Consider the following 23053-nt stretch of genomic DNA (forward strand, 5'->3'; position numbering starts at 1 on the left):
AAATAATAACCTTGACATATATTCATTTTATATGTGTATGAATTGTTTTACCCTTTAAAAAAGTATCCTTTAATATACTGAGTATCTCTTTGAATTTGTGCACTTCTCTCCATTGCAATAAGCCTTTCTAGCACAGGTCAGCATCATTTTTGCCTAGTTTATTTTGACAATCCTCTAATTTTACCCTTGTCTCCAGTCTCTCCGTCCTATTCCATTCTCTCCATAGCCAGAGTGCTTTTTCTAGACTGTAATTCTGAACATATTTCTCAACTTTGTAAAATCTCCGGCTCCTAGCATAAAGTTCAACCCTCTTGGCATGATTTGCTTCTCCAGCCTCATGTTTGGCACAGCCCTGCAATTCACCAGCCAGACTCAATTCAGTTCTCTGAATTCACTGCCTTCTCTCTCACCTCTGGAATCTAGCACTTGCAGTCTGCTTTGCATGCAACACATTCTGTACACCTGTCTCCACCCAACTCTTGCTTGTTCTTTAGGGTTCATGTCTGTCATCACTTCCTTCCTGAATCCCTCAAGTCTGGGTTGATGCTCCACTTTTGTCCTCCACTAGCAGCCTGTATGCCTTCACCTCTTTACCTCTCCCCTAATAGCACATACCACTGTATTATAATTGTTCTTTAACTATCTCCTCTGCTAGTCTGTAAATTCTGTGAGGGCAGGTGACATGACTAGGTTGTTCACACTATATCCCCAGTACATGGCATAGCAACCAGCATGTAGTAGTCATTCAAGAACGTATTCTGAAAGCTGAGTTCTCTGTATGGTCCCAGGATAACAAACTTCCCTATACAAAGCCTTCTCAAGGACCATGACTCCTCCTGCCCCCATGTTCCCAATGAAAAAAGGACCGGTTATGCTCAAATAGAATGCACTTCAGTTTATTTAGGCTTTTATTTTGTAAAGTCAGAGCAAAATTTTTAACTCATCGGCTTTTTAAATGTGAAACGGTTCCATAAAATGGCCATGCCTAGAGGCGATGAAAGAGGGTTTTGTTTTACTTCTTCTATGACAGAAAAAAGGGAATGGGAGTAGAAAAAAAGCATGAGAAAGAGAAAAGACCAGAATCACGAGAATTGGCTACAGTATACAGGATGGGTCCTACCTATTGCCCAGCCATTCTTTTTTTTTTAAATCTCCTGAATTCTTCTTATCCAAGCAATATTAAAAGTTACAGGATAAATTTTGAAAATAGTAACTTTGTAATAAGGCATAGAAGCAGCATAATATATGTTTATGTCCTGTAGTATTTTACATTCTTTTTCTTCTTTGTTAACTGATGTTTCTTTAGGTCCTGCGTTTGATTTATTCTTAAACAAAGCCCTGAATTTATTATTCCACCTTAAAAAGAAAGAAATTCTAACACATGCTACAACATGGATGAACTTTGAAGACATTATGCTAAGTAAAATAAGCCAGTCACAGAGGACAAATATTGTATGATTTCACGTATATGACGTAAGTAGAGTAGTCAGACTCATAGAGGTAGAAAGTAGGATGCTGGTTGACAGGGACTGGGGAGGGAGGGAAATGGGGAGTTATTCTTTAATGGGTACAGCAGTTCAGTTTCGGAACACGAAAAAGTTCTGGAGACGGATGGTGATAACGGTTGTATAACAATATGAATTTACGTAATGCCACTGAATTGTATATTTTAAAATGGTTAAAACGTAAATTTATCACAATAAAAAGAAATAAAGAAGGGGGAAGATATCCTGTCTTTAGCCTTGAAACTGAAGTAACTGGCAGCTACTAGTAGGAACCCTGGACAGACTAGGGTATGTAGGACAGCACTGTTAATGAAGTTGCAAAAAAGAAAAAAAGTGTAAAGTGATTTAGAAGAAACTTATTAGTTAAAGCTGAAGGCTAAAAACTTTCACAAGAATAAAATCCTGCTCTGTATTTAGTAACAATGAAGTGTTCTCTTAAGATTGTCTGTAAGAACACCCATTCTTACATATCCTTTAAGAAAAATGTCTTCACTATGAAATCTTACTCAATTCCCAAGTAAGGAAGCAGTACAGAGGCATAGAAAAGAGTTTGGATGCTGGAGCCTGACTATCTGAAACTGAATGCTGGCTCCACTTTGAGGAATTTACCATCTTTTTGCTTTGGTTTCATCTGGAAATTAGGGACAGTAATAATAGCACCTACCTCAGAGAGCCGGTGTGAGGTTTAACTATGTAAAGTACAGTTTCTGGCACATGGTGAGCACAATATTGATGTTCACTATGGTTCTTGTTCCATTGTCACACTCACATCCTGTGTGCAGTGGTGCTCACAGCGGGCTCTGGGACCTTCTGGGGATCCCTGAGACCTCAGGGGGGCTGTGAGGTCAGAACTATTTTCATAATAATGAGATATTATTTTCCTTTTTCAGTCACACTCTCTCACAATTCCATAAATTCTTATAGTGGAATTTCCCAGTGGCTACTATATGCCATTTGATATTATAATAGATTGAAAGCAGAAGCTAAGATGAGAATCCAACTACCATCTACGAAGTCAGACATTAAAAGATTTGCAAAAGTCTCTTCTCATAATGCCACTTTCCTCACAAAACTGTTGGTGGTATGGAAATTACAGTTACTTTTTGTTAAAAAAGTTATGTGAATGTGTAATGGTTTTAAAAAAATAAATTAGTATTAAAATTTTTCTTAGTTTTAATTTCTACTATAGTAAATATAGAAGATACAACTCACATAAACAAAAGCCCTTTGGGAATCTCAATAATTTTCTTGGTCCTGAGCCAAAAAAGTTTGAGAACCACTGTTCTATTATATATTACGGTGTATGTGTCAGTCTCTTCAAGTAGACTGTATTTGTGGACAGCAATACAATTTTTCTTTCTTTCTTTTTCTCTTCTTTCTTTTTCTTTTTAAAAAAATTTCCCAGGGGCTTCCCTGGTGGCGCAGTGGTTGAGAGTATGCCTGCCGATGCAGGGGACACGGGTTCGTGCCCCGGTCCGGGAAGATCCCACATGCCGCGGAGCGGCTGGGCCCGTGAGCCATGGCCGCTGAGCCTGCGCGTCCGGAGCCTGTGCTCTGCAACGGGAGAGGCCACAACAGTGAGAGGCCCGCGTACCGTAAGAAAAAAAAAAAAAAAAAATTCCCCAGGTATTGACTGACAGCCTTTTTATTTTTATATGTCAGACCATCAGCAAAGCGAATGAAGCTAACATATAGTAGCAGCTACCATTTATTTGGGGCTTAGTGTTTCTTACGCGCCATGCTCAGCCTTTCATTTAACACTCATTAGGTTCTAGAATTACCCCTATTATATACATGGTGGAAACTTAGAGACATTAAATAACTTAAAGGCATAGATAGCTAATAAATGGACCTGCCAGGACTCAACTCTCTGACTTTAGAAGCCAAGCTCTTAACCATGTCAAAAGAGTGGAAAAACGCAGAGAAATTAGAAAAGCTATAGTTAGGCAAGACAAATTATTTACAAAGCATGGTTCCAGTAGTCTCTATCAAGTAGCTAGTTTACCTTTGCAAGGGGTTTGTAAGTCTGGTTTTCTCCTGGATATTCACATTGTGACTTGGAACAATTTTTATTTGGTTTAACACAGAGAGCATACTCTCTTATACTAAAGTTAATAAGATCTTTCCTAAGAAGGTCAGCTCCTCAACCAGAATGTATTGCCTCTGTCTCTTAAGGAGGTGAATAGGTGGTACCTCTTAGTACCTTATGTCTCTGAAAGAACTAGTAAGACACAAATTTTAAAGTGTAACATTATAAACCTAACATAACAATATTATAAAAATTGGAGAAATAAAGAAAAAATTACTCTTTCACCTTAACTCAGAAAAGGTTGGTGTACTTCCTTCAATTTTTCCCTCGAAAAATTTTAAACATAACTCGAATTGTGCTGTACTTGAAACTTTGTCTCCTGTTTCTTTTCTCTTACAACTACATCATATATATTTTTCATATTGATCAAAGAGATTTCGTCACCATAATTTTTAAAAGGCAGCATATATTCTGTCAGTTGATTATTAACTGTAGTTACTCTTGTTATTCGTGATAGTTATGTTCTATATAAAGTCACCATGAACAATGAATTAGTGAATACTGAACCGTTGCTTCTTGGAGAAATATAGGGTTAGGTTTCTGTGAGCCTCTGGACACAACATTTTCATTAACTGATCAATACACAACTTTGCTTTATGTGTGTGTCTGTTTAAAGACACTTTATTGATATACATTGTTGATTCATTAACATTGAACTCACAGCCAACAGCACAATAATTCATGCCTAAATGAAGCTGATTTTCTTAGCACATCATGGCCTTCATAAGAACTCCAGGCAGCACTTCAACACTATGCTTGGGGGCTCTTTTAAATAGAGAAATCACCAACAAAAAGCACACAAATGCAAAAACCAGGGCACTAAATCGACTTCAAGAAAGACACTTGTTTACAGTATGAGCTCTGAAACAAGCAGGCAGAGACAGTCACCTTATTCCACCTCAGCTGGGAGTGTGTACTTCAGACCACTCACATTTTTCACTGCTCTACACATGTTTGCAAATGACCTTTTGTAAAAGTGCTGCAAGTATTGATTTGGGGGTTAAAAATAAATTTTAGTGAGCAGGTGAGTTCACAAATATGGAATCTGTGAATAATGAGTATCAACTGTATTTCCCTATTATTGAACAGTTAGGCTATTTCTTTCTCTTTCTATGAAAATAATGCTGTGATTAGTTTATGCATAAAACTTCTTTTAGGAGTACTGCCTTAGGAACAGGGCTAGTTACAATTTTGATAGATCCTGCTCATTGCAGTAGCTCTTGGAGTAGCTCGTGCCAATTCTTCAATACAAAGTGTTGTCCTAGGACCAGGAGCACCAGCATCACCTGGGAGCTGATTAGAAATGCTGACAAAATCACCCCAGACTAAGTGAATCAGAATCTGGTTGTTAACAAAATCCTCACGTGATTCCCATGCACATTAAAATTCTGAGAAGCTCTCCTATAAATCAAGGATTCTCAAACTTTACTATGCATTAGCATCACCTAGCCAGCTTGTTAAAACAGATGCGTGACTCCACCCCCAGCATTTCTGATTTGGAACATCTGGGGAGGGACCTGAAACTGTGCATTTCTGACACATTTCCAGGTAATCCTATGCTCCTGGTTCTAAGACCACACTTTGAGAACCACTGCACTAGCTGGTTCATGAGTAGCTCTCCGGCAGGATTAATGTTTTTAAATTGCTAATGCATCTTATTTTTGTAGAAGGGAGGGAAAATATAATTAATTTATAGCTCATCAAAAAAAAAAAAAATCCTTCTCACTGTATAGGGCCAGGGTTTGTGGAGACAGGTAAGCCAGCCAGGATGGTTAGACCTAGTCATGGTTGGTGCGGGAAGGCTACTGTGGATGGATCAACTGAGAAACAGAAAAAGAAGAAAAAGTTTTTTCTCTTCTTATTTAGGCACCTCCTATAAAAGAATCTATAATTTAAGTACCTGGAAAAATTCCTATTGAATAGTTTTTCATAAACTATATTTTATTAATTACATCCCCAATAAGAGAATTACATCCCCAATAAGAGAATATCCCCAATAAGAGAATTAATTACATCCCCAATAAGAGAATTTTATTAATTACATCCCCAATAAGAGAATGGTAAAAAGTGTCAAAGAAATTTTTTTTTTTACTTCGAGTTTCCTGTGGTGAAAAATAATATGTGTATAGCAATGAAAGGATAGGTCCCAAAACAAGGTCCCAAAGCTTAGTGTTTTTAGTCTTTGGCAAATCTTTGGCTATCACTCAGGAATACACTGGAGATTTCTTTTTAGAAGATAGAAGACTTGAGACTACAGTTTCCTCACCCTGAATCTTCATGTCCAGCCCAGTCAATTCAAACACATAATTATTCTCCAGCATAAACACATTTTTGGGAACAAGCCATACGCATTTCAGGTAAATCACGATTACCATTTCATATTGCTTATGAGCTTGGCAAAGTTTTAAGGCAGTACAGTCTCCTAGATAGGTACTTCCTTGGAGTGCCTTCCTTTTCCTTAACCTGGGACCCCTTTGCCCTACCTTAATAGTGAGGTTCTCTTGGTCATTCCTCTTTACTTTCCAGGCCTGGTCCAAGGCTATTAGAAACTGGGTGGCTAGCAGCTCTTTGTTTTTAAAACCATTCCAAGTCCTTTTAAATAGTAGGAAAAAGACAAAGACAATCTGTGACAAAAGCAGTCGACACTAACAGTTAAAAACATTAATCCTGGGCTTCCCTGGTGGCGCAGTGGTTGAGAGTCCGCCTGCTGATGCAGGGGACGCGGGTTTGTGCCCCCGTCCGGGAAGATCCCACATGCCAAGAGCGGCTGGGCCCGTGAGCCATGGCCGCTGAGCCTGCGCGACCGGGGCCTGTGCTCCGCAACGGGAGAGGCCACAACAGTGAGAGGCCCGCGTACTGGGAAAAAAAAAAAAAAAAAAAAAAAAAAAACCATTAATCGTGCTGGAGATCTACTCATGAACCAGCTAATGAAGTGGTTCTCAAAGTGTGGTTCTAGAACCAGGAAATAATTGGTGAGTAATTAGTAAAATGCTTAATCTTATACTCAAAGGTGTAAGATTCAGTTAAAAGATATCCTTATCAATGAAGATAACCTTTTGATCAAAGGGGAGCAGGTGATGGGAAGTGAGTGCTGTTTCGATGCTTTATGGTAGAAGCCCTGAATGGAGAAAAGATCATATAAAGGATTAAGAAAACATAAAGTATTATGTGATTAATTTTCTTTCTCCAAGAAATCTACTCTGGTCTCCAGGTCTCTGAGAACACATAAGGATTAGATTAGGGCCTAGCTTTGATGATTAACACAAGCAGTATAAAGCAAACGTTCAGTTATTTTTGATTAGACAAACAGACGGAAGGGGTTCTGTTCAAAAACGGCCATACATAGGAGGGGGAGGATGAGGAGGAAGGAGGGAGAACCTGGCAAAACAGTAAAATTTCTTTTCAAATTGGCTCTTGAGCCCCAGCAGCTGCAATATCAGGTGGGTATTTCCCAGGAGTTTTTATGCTTAGCAAAGGTTTAAAATGAGTCTGTAATTTAGGTCTAGCAGTGACTGGAAATATCCAAAGGTATGTTGCATCTGTTTCTTCTTAGCATGCATATATATTTGAATTTGTTATGTGAGAGGAAATAATTGGGGAGTAATTAGTAAAATGCTTAATCTCACTTTAATCAAAAGATTATTTTCTCTGGAAAAAGCAATCATGGCTTTGTGTTTTGGTGGGCTTCATCTCACTAATCTCAAATCTCCCAATTCTCCACGGTTATGCACGTTTGCAGATAGCCTAATGCGTCCCATTAAAGGCAGGAGGGAGAGCTACTAGAAATGCAGGCACAGTGCCTCAGGGGTAATAAGAAGCCTCGGAGGGCTTGTTTGGTAAATTGAGCCCTCTTTAGTTATAGCAACTGTGACAGCCCTCTTTAGGACACTAAGAGTCTGTTTCAGTCTGGGTCTCAGATCCATTCTCTTTGGTTTAAGGTGAAAAACTGCTGGCCTGGCTGCCACCTGCCTGGGCAGGCGAGCCATCAGCACAGCCACAGTCTCCCTGGGCTCTGCCTCCCTTTTTCTCCATCACCTTTCTCCACTCCTTTGTCTTTGGCTATTTCCCAAGCCATTCACTTTTTTATTTTTAATTTATTTTTATTTTTGGCTGTGTTGGGTCTGTTGCTGCGTGCGGGTTTTCTCTAGTTGTGGTGAGCGGGGGCTACTCTTTGTTGTGGTGCGCAGGCTTCTCACTGCGGTGGCTTCTCTTGTTGCAGAGCATGGGCTCTAGACGCGCGGGCTTCAGTAGTTGTGGCCCGCGGGCTCTAGAGCGCAGGCTCAGTAGTTGTGGCACACAGGCTTAGTTGCTCCGTGGCATGTGGGATCATCCTGGACCAGGGATGGAACCCGTGTCTCCTACATTGGCAGGTGGATTCTTAACCACTGCGCCCCCAGGGAAGTCCCAAGCCGTTCACTTTTTTTTTTTTTTTTTTTTTTTTTTGCCGTTCACTTTTTATCAACTCATTTTTTCACTTCTCTGGCCTTTTGGAATCCAGAATTTCATGAAAATGTCCTCCTAGTACTGCTCAATTCAGATATGACCCCCAGCCCAGGAACTCACAGTATAAATTAGCATATTGAAGACAATTACTATTGGTCAGTGGGAAGTCCTACATTGCCCTTCCTTAAATTTTTTAAATAATTAAAATTGCAGTTACTACACATTCTCTTAGGGTTTCCCTGCAATACATGATTGCTTTTTGTAAGATGTTTTTAACCACACTGCTACACATATAAGTATTGTTACTAAATGGAACCACTATATGAAATTATTGTAGCTGTTAGGACTAGACATTAGGCCTCTCTGCTTGACTATTATACAAATGAAAAAGGATATAAGAAAAAATTTAGACTGAAAGAAATGAGCATAAAAATGAAAAGGGGGTTTTCTGTTTTATAATTGAAAAAATTTTCTCTGACAAAATCTGCAAATTCAAAACACCAATCCATCAAACAACTTGTTATTTGGAGAACTGTGAAAAGAATAATTTTCAAAGGCTAGCAACTCTCATACAAAATAACCAAATCTTATTTTTTCAAAGCCTAGTTATACCAATTATGAATTTAGTGGGTCTTCATTTTTTTATTCACTGCAGTCTTTCATTCTTCATCACACTTCAGCCTGAATTAGAGAATCATAGGAGGTAGTGAGAGATGGACAGAAAAAGCCAATATGATAAGTTTTGCTTCTTCTCTTTTTTCTTAATTTATTTATTTTATTTATTTATTTTTGGCTGAGTTGGGTCTTCGTTGCTGCGTGGGCTTTCTCTAGTTGCGGCGAGCGGGGGCTACTCTTCATTGTGGTACGCGGGCTTCTCATCGCGGTGGCTTCTCTTGTTGCGGAGCACGGGCTGTAGGTGCACGGGCTTCAGTAGGTTTGGCACGCAGGCTCAGTAGTTGTGGCTTGTGGGCTCTAGAGCACAGGCTCAGTAGTTGTGGCGCATGGGCTTAGTTGCTCCACAGCATGTGCGATCTTCCCTGACCAGGGCTCGAACCCATGTCCCCTGCACTGGCAGGCAGATTCTTAACCACTGTGCCACCAGGGAAGCCCCAAGTTTTGCTTCTTAAGAGCACTAATAAAAGTCAGATTAAGGAAAAGTCTACAAAACACAACCAGCCTGAGGTTATTAGATTATCTGTTGCCACATGCCCTATTAGCCCAGACCACCAAATCACTAGTCTAATGGAAGATTTCTCTTAACTACAAAGAACAATGGCCAAGACAACTTCCTCATACAGAGGAAAATCTGAAAGTGATTTAACCTTTCTATGTCGCACCCAGATATCTCCACCTGAAACACTTATGAGACTTTCTCCTCCTCCACTGTAGCAGCATCCCATGGGGGTTAAACTTCTATAAAAGTACTATGAAAAAATTGGAATAAAGGTAGATTAACCAGATTGCCTTACAAACTGTCACTTGCCCATCTGATGTAGGTAATAACCAGATTTTAAGAATCTTAACAATGTTAGGGTTAGAAAGGACATTTGAGATCACTAAGAACAATTTCTTCATCTCATATATTAAAACCAAAGCTGAGGGAAAATTTCAAAAAGCTGAGAGAATTGGAATCTTGCCAAGGATGATCTGAAACTGCTACACTGGTCCTTATAGTCTTAGTACAATTCTTCTTCCATTGCATCATTGTCTCTTACAGCAGGTAAATAGAAAACATGTTGATTTTATCCATTTTAATATAAGTAACCTTTTAGATAAAGAAAGAAGGCAGGTGAATGCATAACAGATCCTCATTAAAAACTTTACTATACACCAAGGGTTCAATTCGTCCTCTGTTCAAGGAGGTGCATGAGAATCTCCTGCTAAAGTGTAAAAAGCAAAAGGAGTCTGCAGTATTCCCTACACTGATGGTTCTCTGCCCATTTCATCTGAATGCTAGAACACATCCTCCGTGTTAACTATCCCTCATCATGCAGTGATTCTCAGTTGTGACATTATGGAAGGACACAACCCCTTACCCCCACTATACATAAACACACATACTTAGAAGGATCTATCCTAATAGGGCAGCAAGCAAAGTTTGAAAAAGATTCCCAAGCACCATCCCTGCCCTGGCCTCTATCCAGTGGAAAAATCACTAATCCAAAAAAAAAAAAGTACTCATCCAATAAACAAACGTTTATTAAGTGTCTACCCTGTGCCACGAACGGGGTATAAAGTGCTTAACAAGAGTTAATACTAGGGCTTCCCTGGTGGCGCAGTGGTTGAGAGTCCGCCTGCCGATGCAGGGGACACGATTTCGTGCACCGGTCCAGGAAGATCCCACATGCCGCGGAGCGGCTGGGCCCGTGAGCCATGGCCGCTGAGCCTGCGCGTCCGGAGCCTGTGCTCCGCAACGGGAGAGCCCACAACAGTGAGAGAGGCCCGCGTATCGAGTTAATACTAAATACTCACTCTGAGTTTTAGTACTTAGAAGCTGCTGTCTTTATATACCCAAAGCGCCTGGCGTGGTCAGCCAGCATCCCCTCAGTTTGATGGCTCCTTAATCGCCTCGAGGAATCTATATCTGCACATAAACCAAATGATGAAAAGGCCCCTTTTTGATTTTACCCCACCCCTACTCTCTGCTCCCCTCCTATCTTTATTTTTCTCTTTAACATTTATTAAGTTAATAATAAACATAATTTACTTATTCACTGTTTGTCAGCCCCAATAAAATAAGCCTTCAAGAGAGCAAGAATTTTTGTCTATTTTTTCTCTTGCTGGGTCCCCAGTACCTAGAAGTATAGTAAATGCTCAATAAATATTTGTTGATTAAATGAATGCCAACACTTCTACACCTGCCAAGTCCATTTGATATATCCTCGCTTCTACCCTGGTCTCCCCACCATTCCCTTCAAACATTCTCCCATGTCCAGTATATTGGCCTCTGTCCTCTACAGAGGACAGAGGACCTCTACAGGTCCTTCCTGTCGCTACATCTAGGCAAAGTACAGCCAGCCTGGGCACCATGATTAGCTAACACATGATGATTTTCATTCACCTCACCCTCTTATCTTCCACTGCACCTGCTGCACCAACACTTAACCCTATATTACTCCCATTGTCCAACTTATCTTACTGTTTGTCCAGTCCAGAGCATTGCTAGAGAAGATTTAGATTCATGCTAGACTGGACCAATCTCAATGCATGGTAGGACTCAATGCTCAAAATTCATGGTATACAGAAGAAAGAGAATGGGATTAAGAATTAGAGCTGGGGGGACTTCCCTGGTGGCGCAGTGGTTAAGAATCCGCCTGCCAATGCAGGGGACACGGGTTCGAGCCCTGGTCTGGGAAGATAGCACATGCTGCGGAGCAACTAAGTGCGTGCACCACAGCTGCTGAGCCTGCGCTCTAGAGCCCGCGAGCCACAACTACTGAGCCTGCGTGCCACAACTACTGAAGCCCGTGCGCCTAGAGCCCGTGCTCCACGACAAGAGAAGTCACCGCAATGAGAAGCCCGCGCACCGCAACGAAGAGTAGCCCTCGCTCGCCGCAACTAGAGGAAGCCCGCTCGCAGCAACAAAGACCCAACACAGCCAAAAAATGAGTAAAATTAGAAGAAAAAAAAGGGGGAGCATTAATTAAAAAAAATAAGAATTAGAGCTGGGTTTAAAAATTGCGTATAATGTACACTACCTGGTGTCTGGCTGAGTCAGCAACCTTCATGAGGCTGTTTTCTCATCTGTAAAATGGGAGTGGTAGTATTCACTTCATATCTTGAGGATTATATTTGAAATGAAATAATGTACGTGAAAGCTCCTAGCAGATTTACAGGCATGTAGAAGTTGCTTAGTAAGTGTTAGCTCCTTCTCTTCCTTTAATTTAACATATTTCACTAACCTCTGATGATGCCCTCACTCTTTGAAAATGACTAACATCTACTTAGCAAGAAAATCAATACTTTCTGGTATGAATCTTAATTTTCTTCTTTTCTCTCCTTTCCATATCAGAATTCTATGTCTTCACTCATCCTGTCTCCTGATTCAGAAATAATGTCCCTCTTCTTTTGTAAGACTAACCCTCTATCCATGCCAATAGTTTTCATCCCTGGCTGCACATTAGAATCATCTGTGGAGCTTTTGAAAAATGCAGATGTCTGGCCCCCACCACAGACCAATTAAATATGAATCTCTGGAGGCGGGAGCATGGTATCAATATTTTTTTTAAGTTCCCTGGTAGTGTGCCAAGACAAGTCAGTGGGGGAAAGAACAATCTTTTCAACAAATATTGCTGGAACTAGATATCCTCATTCAAAAGAATGAAGTTGAACCCTTCCTTATACCATTGACAAAAATTAACTCAAAATGGATCACACACCTAAATGTAATAGCTAAACTTTTAAAACTCTTACAAGAAAACATAAGAGTAAATCTTCATAACCTTGGGTTAGGCAAAGCCTTCTTAGATATGACACCAAAAGCACAAGCAACAATGACAAAAAATAGATAAACTAAACTTCATCGAAATTAAAACATTTGGTGCTGCAAACAATATCATAAAGAAAGTGAAAAAGACAACCCACAGACCAACAACAAAAAAAATCACAAACCATATACCTGATAAAGAAATTGTATCCAGAATATATAAAGGACTCTTAAACTCAATAATAAAAAGATGAATAACCTACTTTTTTAAATGAGCAAAGGATCTGAATAGATATTTCTCCAAAACCACAATGAAATTCCACTTTAAACTCATTAAGATTGCTCTTACCAGAAAAATGGATAATAATAGTTGTTGATGAAGATGTGGAGAAACTGAAACCCTCATACATTGCTAGTGGGAATGCAAAATGGTGCAGCTGCTTTGGAAAATGGTTATTGGAAAAGTCTGAAAATATTAAACATATAGTTATCATATGACCTAGCAATTTCACTCCTAGGTATATACCCAAAAGAAATGAAAACATATGTTTACACAAAAACTTGTACACAAATGTACATAGAAGTATTATTCATATAGTAGCCAAAAAGTGGGAAAAACCCAAATGTCCATCAACCAATGAATGGATAAGTAGCATGCGGTACAGCTATTCAATGGAATATTATTCGGCGATAAAAAGGAACGAAGCACTGATACATGCTACAACATGGATAAACTTTGAAAACCTTGTACTAAGTGAAAAAAGCTACAGTTGCCCCTCGAACAACATGAGTTTGAACTGTGCAGGTCCACATATACTCAGATTTTTTTCAGTAGTAACTACCACAGTACTATACAGTCTGTGGTTGGTTGAATCCAAGTATGTGGAAGAATTGCAGATACAGAGGATGAGTATAAATTACACTCAGATTAACCCCCCCCTCACACATTGTTCAAGGGTCAACTGTAGTCACAAAAGACCATACACTGTATAATTTCATTTATAAGAAGTGGTCAGAATAGGCAAGTCTATGTGTAGAGAAAGTAGATTAGTGGTTGCCTAGGGCTGATAGTTGAGGGGAAATGAGGAGTGCCTGCTAATAGGTATGGGGTTTCTTTTTGCAATGATGAAAATGTTCTAAAATTGATTGTGGTGATGGTTGAACAACTCTATGAACATATGAAAAACCACTGGCTAGGAAAGAGAGACAGAAAGTTCCCCAGGTAATTCTAATCTTAATGTCTATTTACAGAAACCAATTTCTGAACCACAACACTCAAAGTGTATATGGTATTTTACCTTCTAGATTCCTTAGGGGTAAAGATGGCATCTTCTAATTCTTTCTCTCTCCCATATCCTTAAGGAATAATAATGGACACAGAGCAGGAGTATGATATCTTTTAAATGACTTTTTTTAAGTAAAAGAGCGTTCTTGGTGAATGGTTTTTTTTTTTAATTTTAATCAAAATTGTAAAGAGTCAGGCTGCCACCTGGCAGAACTGATCATCTTGGCTATCTTGATTCATTTAAACTCCCCAAGCAATTAATTCAGCTATAGCACATAGAGAGATGGTAAGCAGACAGTGCAAACCAAACTGACCAGTTCTGCCATTCAAAGTATGGTTGTTTCACCATATAACAGTGGATGTGGCCTCTGGCCCTTAGGAACTATTCTTTTGACAGCTCCCCAGGACACAGCTCTGGTTTGACTGACTTTGTTTACTAAATAAATTAATTCCTACTTCTGGAGTAGCTTCAATTTTTAAACAGAAAGCCATCTATTGACAGTCACTGATACACAGGATTTTATTGTTTGATATTAAACAATTAAGAGTTATTGTTTTTTTCCCTACAAGTACACCATACATGAAAATAAATATAATCTAGAATACAGCCACTAGGAGTGGAGAGAGGGGGAGATTCTATATCCACTCTGTGCCTTAAAGGGATAGCTTTACTTTAATAAAACCAAAAGGCAAACTGTATTTCTTTCATGGAAATTAAGCTCTCTTTGGCAAAATGTATATAAAAGAGTCTGATGAACATTTCCTAAGATGAGTTTAATTATGGAAACACATTTTTTAAAATGTCATAAGGATTCAGTATTTTGATCTAGCAGTGACATAGTAGACTTTAATAATTTAAACTAACTTCGAAATTGCTACTTTCAATAGAGGCTCTGAAGGTACATACACAAAAAATGCTGAAATAAGTCTAGGTGTTTACAAATATAGGGAATTTTGTCATATATTCAACCCAGCAGATTAAAAAGTAGCAAAATATGACACCATAGTTATCTGAGCATAGGACAAAAATCTGGTTTACAATCAGGCAGAAGTTTTCCCTTCTATAACTCTAGTGAGTTCAAATGTACTCAGGAAAACAAAATGAATAAGGGGAATGTCAGATGAGAAATAAAAAGAAAATTGTAAATCCTCAGGTAATTTTGAAATGAAATGAGTTTACAGTTGGAAGATTCATTAATAAGAATAATTCAAAAGATAGCATTAGGACCATAATTTAGAAGTCTTGTTTCATGAGGAGATTATAATCTGAAAATCTCAAAACTAAGAATTGATTATACAAGGTAAACAAGACAAGGCTAAATGATAAAAAAATAACAAGACATTTTGTGTTCTCTCTCACTAGAAAGAACAACCGGGTACATGCTGCTGCTAGACTATAAACTGCTCTAAGTGAGGCAGTTGGAAAATGCTATTAGATTATATGGGTTGAAGAGCTGCCCCAGGGGTAGAACATGTCACAATGTCACATCCCTCTTCTTTACTACCACAACTTTCACCAGAATCAACCAGAGCCTTGGAAAACAAATTCAGTCACAAAGACTAACTTTCTGTTAAAACTCCAAGCAAACTATCAAACCAACTTAATACCTGGAACATATCAGAAGTTTTCTGTGTTCCCCAGACACAGTGGAATAAACGATTTTCAGTGGGAAGTTCATCTTAGAAAAATGCTCATGAGCATTTCTAGGCATATAATTACGGGATATACTAAGAAACCACTTCTTAGTTTTCATTAGGGGATATTTAACAAATCAGAATTTAAGGATAATTCCCCTTTTGCCTCTGGTGCAGGCTTTAGGTTTTTGAAAACGTAAATAAAATGTACAGAGTGACATAAAGAGCTATAAATATGTATACATATATGACTACAGCTCCCATAATAAAAGCTTTTGGGGGAAAAAAAAAAATTGAACTGGTATTCATCTTCCCCAAACTGCAATCCCAAGATATTGACTGTTATACAATTATGAAACAAAGGCAAGGTCAAGGGTGAGAAACAACAGAAAGGACGGCAGAAAGGAAGACAAGTGCTCATCAGGCTAGAACCTGCTCTGTCTAGCTGGCCCGGCTTTCTGCAGCACCTTTCTGGTACCAGTTCTGGGCTTCTCCTATAATACAATTCACATCATCGCTCAGAGGGATGAATCTCCCTTTAAGGAAAGCCAAGCCAGCATCCAGAGGTAACGTGCAGAACCGTAAATGAAAAATGTCCACGTCTAGCAGGGAGACAAGCAAAGGAAAACCAGCTGTCAGTTTCAGAGGCTCCTAGCTGTAACGGGGTTTCAGGTTTCTCTTTGCTTCTGTCTGTCTCTCTCATCGTGTCTCCTTCAATAATATCAGTTTTCTAATCACCTCAAATCACAAATACATTCTCCATCTGTCCTTGTGAAATAAATGCTGATGAAACAGAAAAACAGTGCGATACTCACAACAATGAAGAATTCCTACACATGCCGTTCCATTTTCTTGCTTTAAAAAGATGTAAGGTTAATTTAAAAAGCCTTGCAGAATTAGAAAAATAAGGGGGAGGGGGATTCTACCCACACAATCCTCCCTCCCACCGCAAAGGAGCCCGAAGGCTTGCTGACGTCACAGATTCATGAATGGATGTAAATTGGGCTGGTTTAGGATTCCGCACAGACTTCGCTGTGGTGTGTGCTGTGAAAAAGAAAGGGAGGGTCCAGAGCAGCCCCGGCCAATAGACTTCAGGCAGTCATGGCCTGCCTTCTTTCAGAAGGAATCTGGTCACAGAATAAACAGAGCCCACCAATCAGGGCGTCTGCCAATGCCTTAGGACAGACTGGCAGCCTGAGGAGGGAGGGTGTGTGTGTGTGTGTGTGTGTGTGTGTGTGTGTGTGTGTGTGTGTGTGTGTGTGTGTGTGTGTGTGTGTGTGTGTGTGTGTGTGTGTGTGCGCGCGCACGCGCGCGCGCGCGTATGTGTGTGTGTGTGCAAGCGCTGCAATAGTCATGAAAACATTATTATTGCTACTGAATGAGGGCAGACTGGCAGCCTGAGGAGGGAGGGTGTGTGTGTGTGTGTGTGTGTGTGTGCGTGCGCGCGCGCGTATGTGTGTGTGTGTGTGCAAGCGCTGCAATAGTCCTGAAAACATTATTACTACTACTGAATGAGGGAATCAGAATTTTGGTGAACTCAGTGCATGCATATAGAAGATATCACGATCTTTTATTCATTAGAGCTATTTTCTTTAACCCTTTTCTTGCTGTTCAACAATGTGCCTGATCTGATGTGATAAAAACAAATCAAAGTCACAGAGTTTCTAAAACTGATGTCCAGTAGACAAGTATGCCCTGCACACCAAGACTTGTAAAAGCAAAATAGTAGAGAAATAATAATGGGAATAACAACCTAGCGATTAAGGAAATAGGTAAGAAAATATTACGTAAGTGTAATTGTTTGGTAGAACAATATCACCTTGCTGACATTTGCGATGAATCAAAAGTGGGTGTGAAAGAGTAATTTACTGCTACATTTAAATAAGGTAGGACATTTCCTCATTGGTTTATTAAACTTCTGACATTCAATTAAGATGCAGCTCCAAAAGAGCTGTTAATGTTTCTTTGAGCTAATTTTTGTTTTAGTAAGATGTCTTATTACTAATAACAAAACAGCTATAATTAAATTCACCCAAAGAGCTCATGATATTAAAAAAATTTTTCTTATTTAAAAAATTTTAACAGCTTTATTGAGGTGTAATTGCTATACAAAGAACTACTATATTTAATGTGTACAATTTGATAAGCTTGGAACTATGCAAATACCCATGATACCATAATCACAGTCAAGGTAGTAGAAATATCTATTTCCCAGAGTTCCTCATGTTCCTTTGGGTTTTTTGTTATTGCTGATATTGTTGTTAGTTTTTGTGGCAAGAACATTTAACATGAGACCTACTTTCAGCAAAATTTGAAATGCACAATAAAATACCGTATTGTTAGCTATAGGCACTATATTGTACAGCAGACCTCTAGAACTTATTCATCTAGTATAACTGAAACTTTATACCCATTGAATAACAAGTCCCCATTTCCCTCTCCCCTCAGGCCCTGGAAACCACTATTGTATTCTCTGCTTTCATGAGTTTGACTATTTTGGATAACTCGTATAAGTGGAATCAAGCAGTATTTGTCTTTTTTGTGACTGGCTTATTTTACTTAGCTTAATGTCTTCCAGGTTCATCCATGTTGTTGCAAATGGCAGAATTTCCTTTTTAAAGGCTGAACAATATTCCATTGTACATACAGTATATACATTTTCTTTATCCTTTCATCTGTCAATGGACACTTGGGTTGTTTCCATATGTTGGCTACTGTGAATAGTGCTGTAATAAATATGGGAGTGCAGATATCTCCTTGAGATCCTGATTTCAATTCTTTTGGATATATACCCAGAAGTGAGATTGCTGGATCCTATGGTAGTTCCATTTTTAATTTTATGACAAATCTACATACTGTTTTTCATAGCTGCTGCACTATTTTACATTCCCATCAAAAGTGTACAAGGGTTCCAATTTCTCCACAACCTTCCCAACACTTGCTATCTTTTTAAAAAATAATAAACCATCCTAAGAGGTGTGAGGTGATATCTCATTGTGGTTTTGATTTGCATTTCCCTGATAATTAATGATGGTGAGCACCTTTTCATATACCTATTAGCCATTTGTATGTCTTCTTTGGAGAACTGTCTGTTCAAGTTCCTTACTCATTCTTGACATCAGTCTTGGCAATAATTTCTTGAAATGACACCAAAAGCAGAGGCAACAAGAGCAAAAATAGACAAGTGGGACTATATCAAACTAAAAAGCTCCAGTCAACAGAATGACAAGGCAACCTACAGAGTAGAAGAAAATATTTGTAAACCAGATATATTGTCTGATAATGGGTTAATTTCCAAAAAATACAAGGAACTCATAAAACTCAGTAGCAAAAACAAAACAAAACAACCCCCCCCAAAAAAATAACAAAAAAACTTGTGACATCATTTACTTTTTTTTTTTTAGCTTAGTATCGTCAACAAAATTTTAAAAATTTTATTGGAGTATAGTTGATTTACAATGTTGTGTTAGTTTCTGCTGTACAGCAAAGTGAATCAGTTATACATATACATATATCCACTCTTTATTTTAGATTCTTTTTCCATATAGGTCATTACAGAGTTATTGAGAAGAGTTCATTTTTTACTCTTCATTTTAAATTTTTTCAAAGTTACACAGAAATGGAGATTAATATAATTTATTGCCCTGTATCCCATCATTTCACTTCACAATTACCAATACTTTACTAATACTGATCATAACTTTTTTGAACTTGGGGAATGACCTTAAATCCTTGAAACTGGAACAAGGTGGTTAATATAAGGCCTTGGTTATAAGGTGTCCAGTGATCAAGAACATTCTGAACAGATATCTGCTCTCTCTCTCAATCAGATTATTTGTACAGCTGAGAGAAGGAGAGCGGTTGCCTGTTTCTATGTGGTTATAAAGGGTTCAAACCTGACACTAGTAAGCACTGCTCACTGCTTACCCCACTTGGGGGAAAAAAACACCCAACTTCCCAGGACTATTTTATACACAGGAAAGATGTTCAGTATATTGTTCTATATATTCAAGCAATAAAATATCACTGGCAAACAACATATTCAACAAATTTCTCTAAAGGAGCTTATTGTGGTATGTCACTATGGAAAAGACAGACCAAAGAAATTTACCCATGCGAGATGGGTGTGCTCAAGACCAATGTAGTACTGGTACATTCCTAGTAGGTCTGAGTGCACCACACTAATCTATATCAATCAATTAGCAATAATCGCGCCTCGGATAAACCTCATTGGCTACGATACTGCCACTGCGCAAAGCTTATATCAATCAATATGTCCATGTACCAGGATTATTTTAGAACGCACAAATGGAAAGAAGATGAATATATATCTCTGTTTCCTTCAACAGCAATCAAAGCCAACCAGGATACACTGGAAGGATTGGATTTATTAAAAAAAAACAAAGAACAAACAAACACTTCCAAATAATACAGACTAACTAATACAGGCAACCTCTTTGTGGAACATGTCAATGAGATGGCCAAATCTGTTACAGAAGCTAACACGTTGCCTGTAAGGTTTGAGAGCAACATCACTACTCAATCAAGGATCAGGGTAGGTCTCTGAAGCAATTCAACAAAACAGAGTATATAAATGCTTCTGATAACAGCCACCTAAGATATTGGTTTAATATGTAATCTGGCAAATAAAAATTAGCTGCCTCTACAGACTTGCCATTTTAGTAAGATGAACTTAGTCTGGGTTAGCATGCCTCCGTAGAGCACAGAAATACCAACTGGGCCAACAAAACTTCTCTATGTCAAACATCGTGGGAAATCATTGGGAGGATAAGTTGTATCCCCAAATTACAGAAACTGCACAGGTTATTCTTCAAGGAGGCCAATGTTGTTTTAGGGACAGAATTTGGAAGGTAGGGAAAGGGGGCCATGAAAAATGTACATCCTAGAGCAATACTTCCTGAGAACTTCTTGTGATGACAGAAATGTTCTATAATTTGCACTGTCTCATACATTAGCATTTGAAATGTGGCTAGTATGACTGAGGAACTGAATTTTAAATTTTATTTAATTTAAATTGAAAAATAGTCACATGTGGCTAGTGGCTACTGAATGGGACATTGCACCTCTAGAGATATTAAGCCAAGTCCCATAGTCACAAGTAATTTTTTATTTCAGCACGTGGGCATACTAAGTGTGGAGTACTACAAAGCCATTATCAAGGTGAGTAAGCTCCTTAAAGAACCAAATGAACCTCTTCAAATTTCAATAATGACTAGAAGATGACTGGTCTCCTTTCCCAAGAAGATATTCAAAACTCATTATTAGGAAAAAATTTAAGAATAGAAGTTAAGGTACAATTATTCTGGCATAAAAATATGAGCTATTCTAGAGTTGGTTTTGTTCTTGAGAAAAAAAAATGTGTTTTTTTTTAAAGGAAAATGACTCAGTTAAGCCAGAACCTAAGAGAAGTTAAAGTATTATGATCCAGTGACAATTTTTGTCATAAACACCAAGAAAAAGAAAGAGTATGATGACCTCAGTGCTAATGCATGAAGATTCAGATTTCCTTCACAGGCACCAATGTGGTTAGAAGCTAGTAAAGAGATCTGGGTTCAAATCCTGACTCTGTTATTTATTAGTTATGTAAGTTCAGGTAAACCCGAGTGTTAGTTTCTCATTATTAGAGGGAGGATGAAATGTACAGTGTGGGGAATATAGTCATTAATAATGTAACATCTTTGTATGGTGACAAAGGTGGTCAAAAGGTATGAACTTCCAATTATATGATAAATAGGTACTAAGGATGTAATGTACAACATGATTAATATAATTAACACTGCTGTATGTTATATATGAAAGTTAAGAGAGTAAATCCTAAGAGATCTCATCACAGGGGAAAAATGTTTTTTCTTTTTTTTCTTTTGTATGTATATAAGATGATAGATATTTACTAAACTTATGTGGTAGTCATTTCATAATGTATGTAAGTCAAATCATTATGTTGTACACCTTAAATTCATACAGTGTTGTATGTCAATTATATCTCAATAAAACTGGAAGAGGAAAAATAAAGTGGGGATAATAGCCTATGCCTATTACGTGAAAGTTAAGTAAAATAGCACATGTAAAAACTTCAGTACAGGGACTTCCCTGGTGGTGCAGCGGTTAAGAATCTGCCTGCCAATGCAGGAGACATGGGTTCGATCCCTGGTCCGGGAAGATCGCACATGCTGCGGAGCAACTAAGCCCGTGTGCCACAATTACTGAGCCTGCGCTCTAGAGCCCGCGAGCCACAACTACTGAGCCTGCGTGCCACAACTACTGAAGCCCACATGCCTAGAGCCCGTGCTCTGCAACAAGAGAAGCCACTGCAATGAGAAGCCTGTGCACCACAACAACAAAGACCCAACGCAGCCAAAAAATAAATATATTTAAAAAAAAAAAGATTATCATACTAAGTGAAGTAAGCCAGACAGAGAAAGACAAATATCAAATGATATCGCTTATATGTAGAATCTAAAAAAAAAAAAAAAAGATACAAATGAACTTATACGTAAAACAGAAACAGACCCCACAGACATAGAAAACAAACTTATGGTTACCAAAGGGAAAAGGGTGGGGTGGGGGGACCTGAAACTAACACAACATTGTAAATCAACTATATTTCAATAAAAATAAATTAAAAAAAAATAAAGTCAGTGACTTTTATCAATTTGTACTCTATATCAACTATTATGCTAAGGGCCCCATATAAATACCTCAATTAATACAATGATTTGAGTAGGTATTTTGATCCCCATTTTAAGATTTGGAATGTGAGACACAGAAAAGCTAAATAATTTGAAATCACAAAGCCAGTTTAAAAAAAAAAAAAGGGCAGCAGTTTCCCGAACCTATGTTCTCATTATACTAGTCTGTTTGTAGGAGAAAAATAACTTGACTGGGAGTCTCAAACAAAAAGCATCCAAACAACTGGATATGTTTTCAGAGGAATACGTATAATCAACCATTTTAAAAGTTATGCTACAGTAGTTATTGAAGAAGTCCATTTTAAGGGTATGGTCCACAGGCCTGTGAATAATCCATGGCCTGGCAGCCTGATCTGTGATAGTGGTAAGAGCAATAATAGGCAAATGAAAAAGAAGCTGTTAGAATTTATTTCATGAAATGAATTGTTCAGGACCACCCAGGCAGACTGTATGCACAGAGGCCTAGGAAAAGAGGCACCTGAAATATTTATTTATTTATTTATTATTATTATTATTTTTTCGGTACACGGGCCTCTCACTGTTGTGGCCTCTCCCGTTGCGGAGCACAGGCTCCGGACGCGCGGGCTCAGCGGCCATGGCTCACGGGCCCAGCCGCTCCGCGGCATGTGGGATCTTCCCAGACCGGGGCACGAACCCGCGTCCCCTGCATCGGCAGGCGGACTCTCAACCACTGTGCCTCCAGGGAAGCCCCGAAATATTTATTTTTGATGGACTCAGATATTTGACATATTTGTTTTAAAGAATCAAAGTTGTTGTTGTTGGGAAAATAAGAATTTAACAGATCTCATATATACACATATATATGTATATGATCTAAAATATGACACAAATAAACCTACCTACAAAACAGAACAGACTCACAGACATAGAGAACAGACCTATGGCTGCCAAGGGGGAGGGGGTGGGAGAGAGATGGACTGGGAGGTTGGGGTCAGCAGA

This window comes from Leucopleurus acutus (genome assembly GCF_964270905.1).
Source record: "Leucopleurus acutus genome assembly, chromosome: 5".
In the NCBI taxonomy this organism is placed as follows: Eukaryota; Metazoa; Chordata; class Mammalia; order Artiodactyla; family Delphinidae; genus Leucopleurus; species Leucopleurus acutus.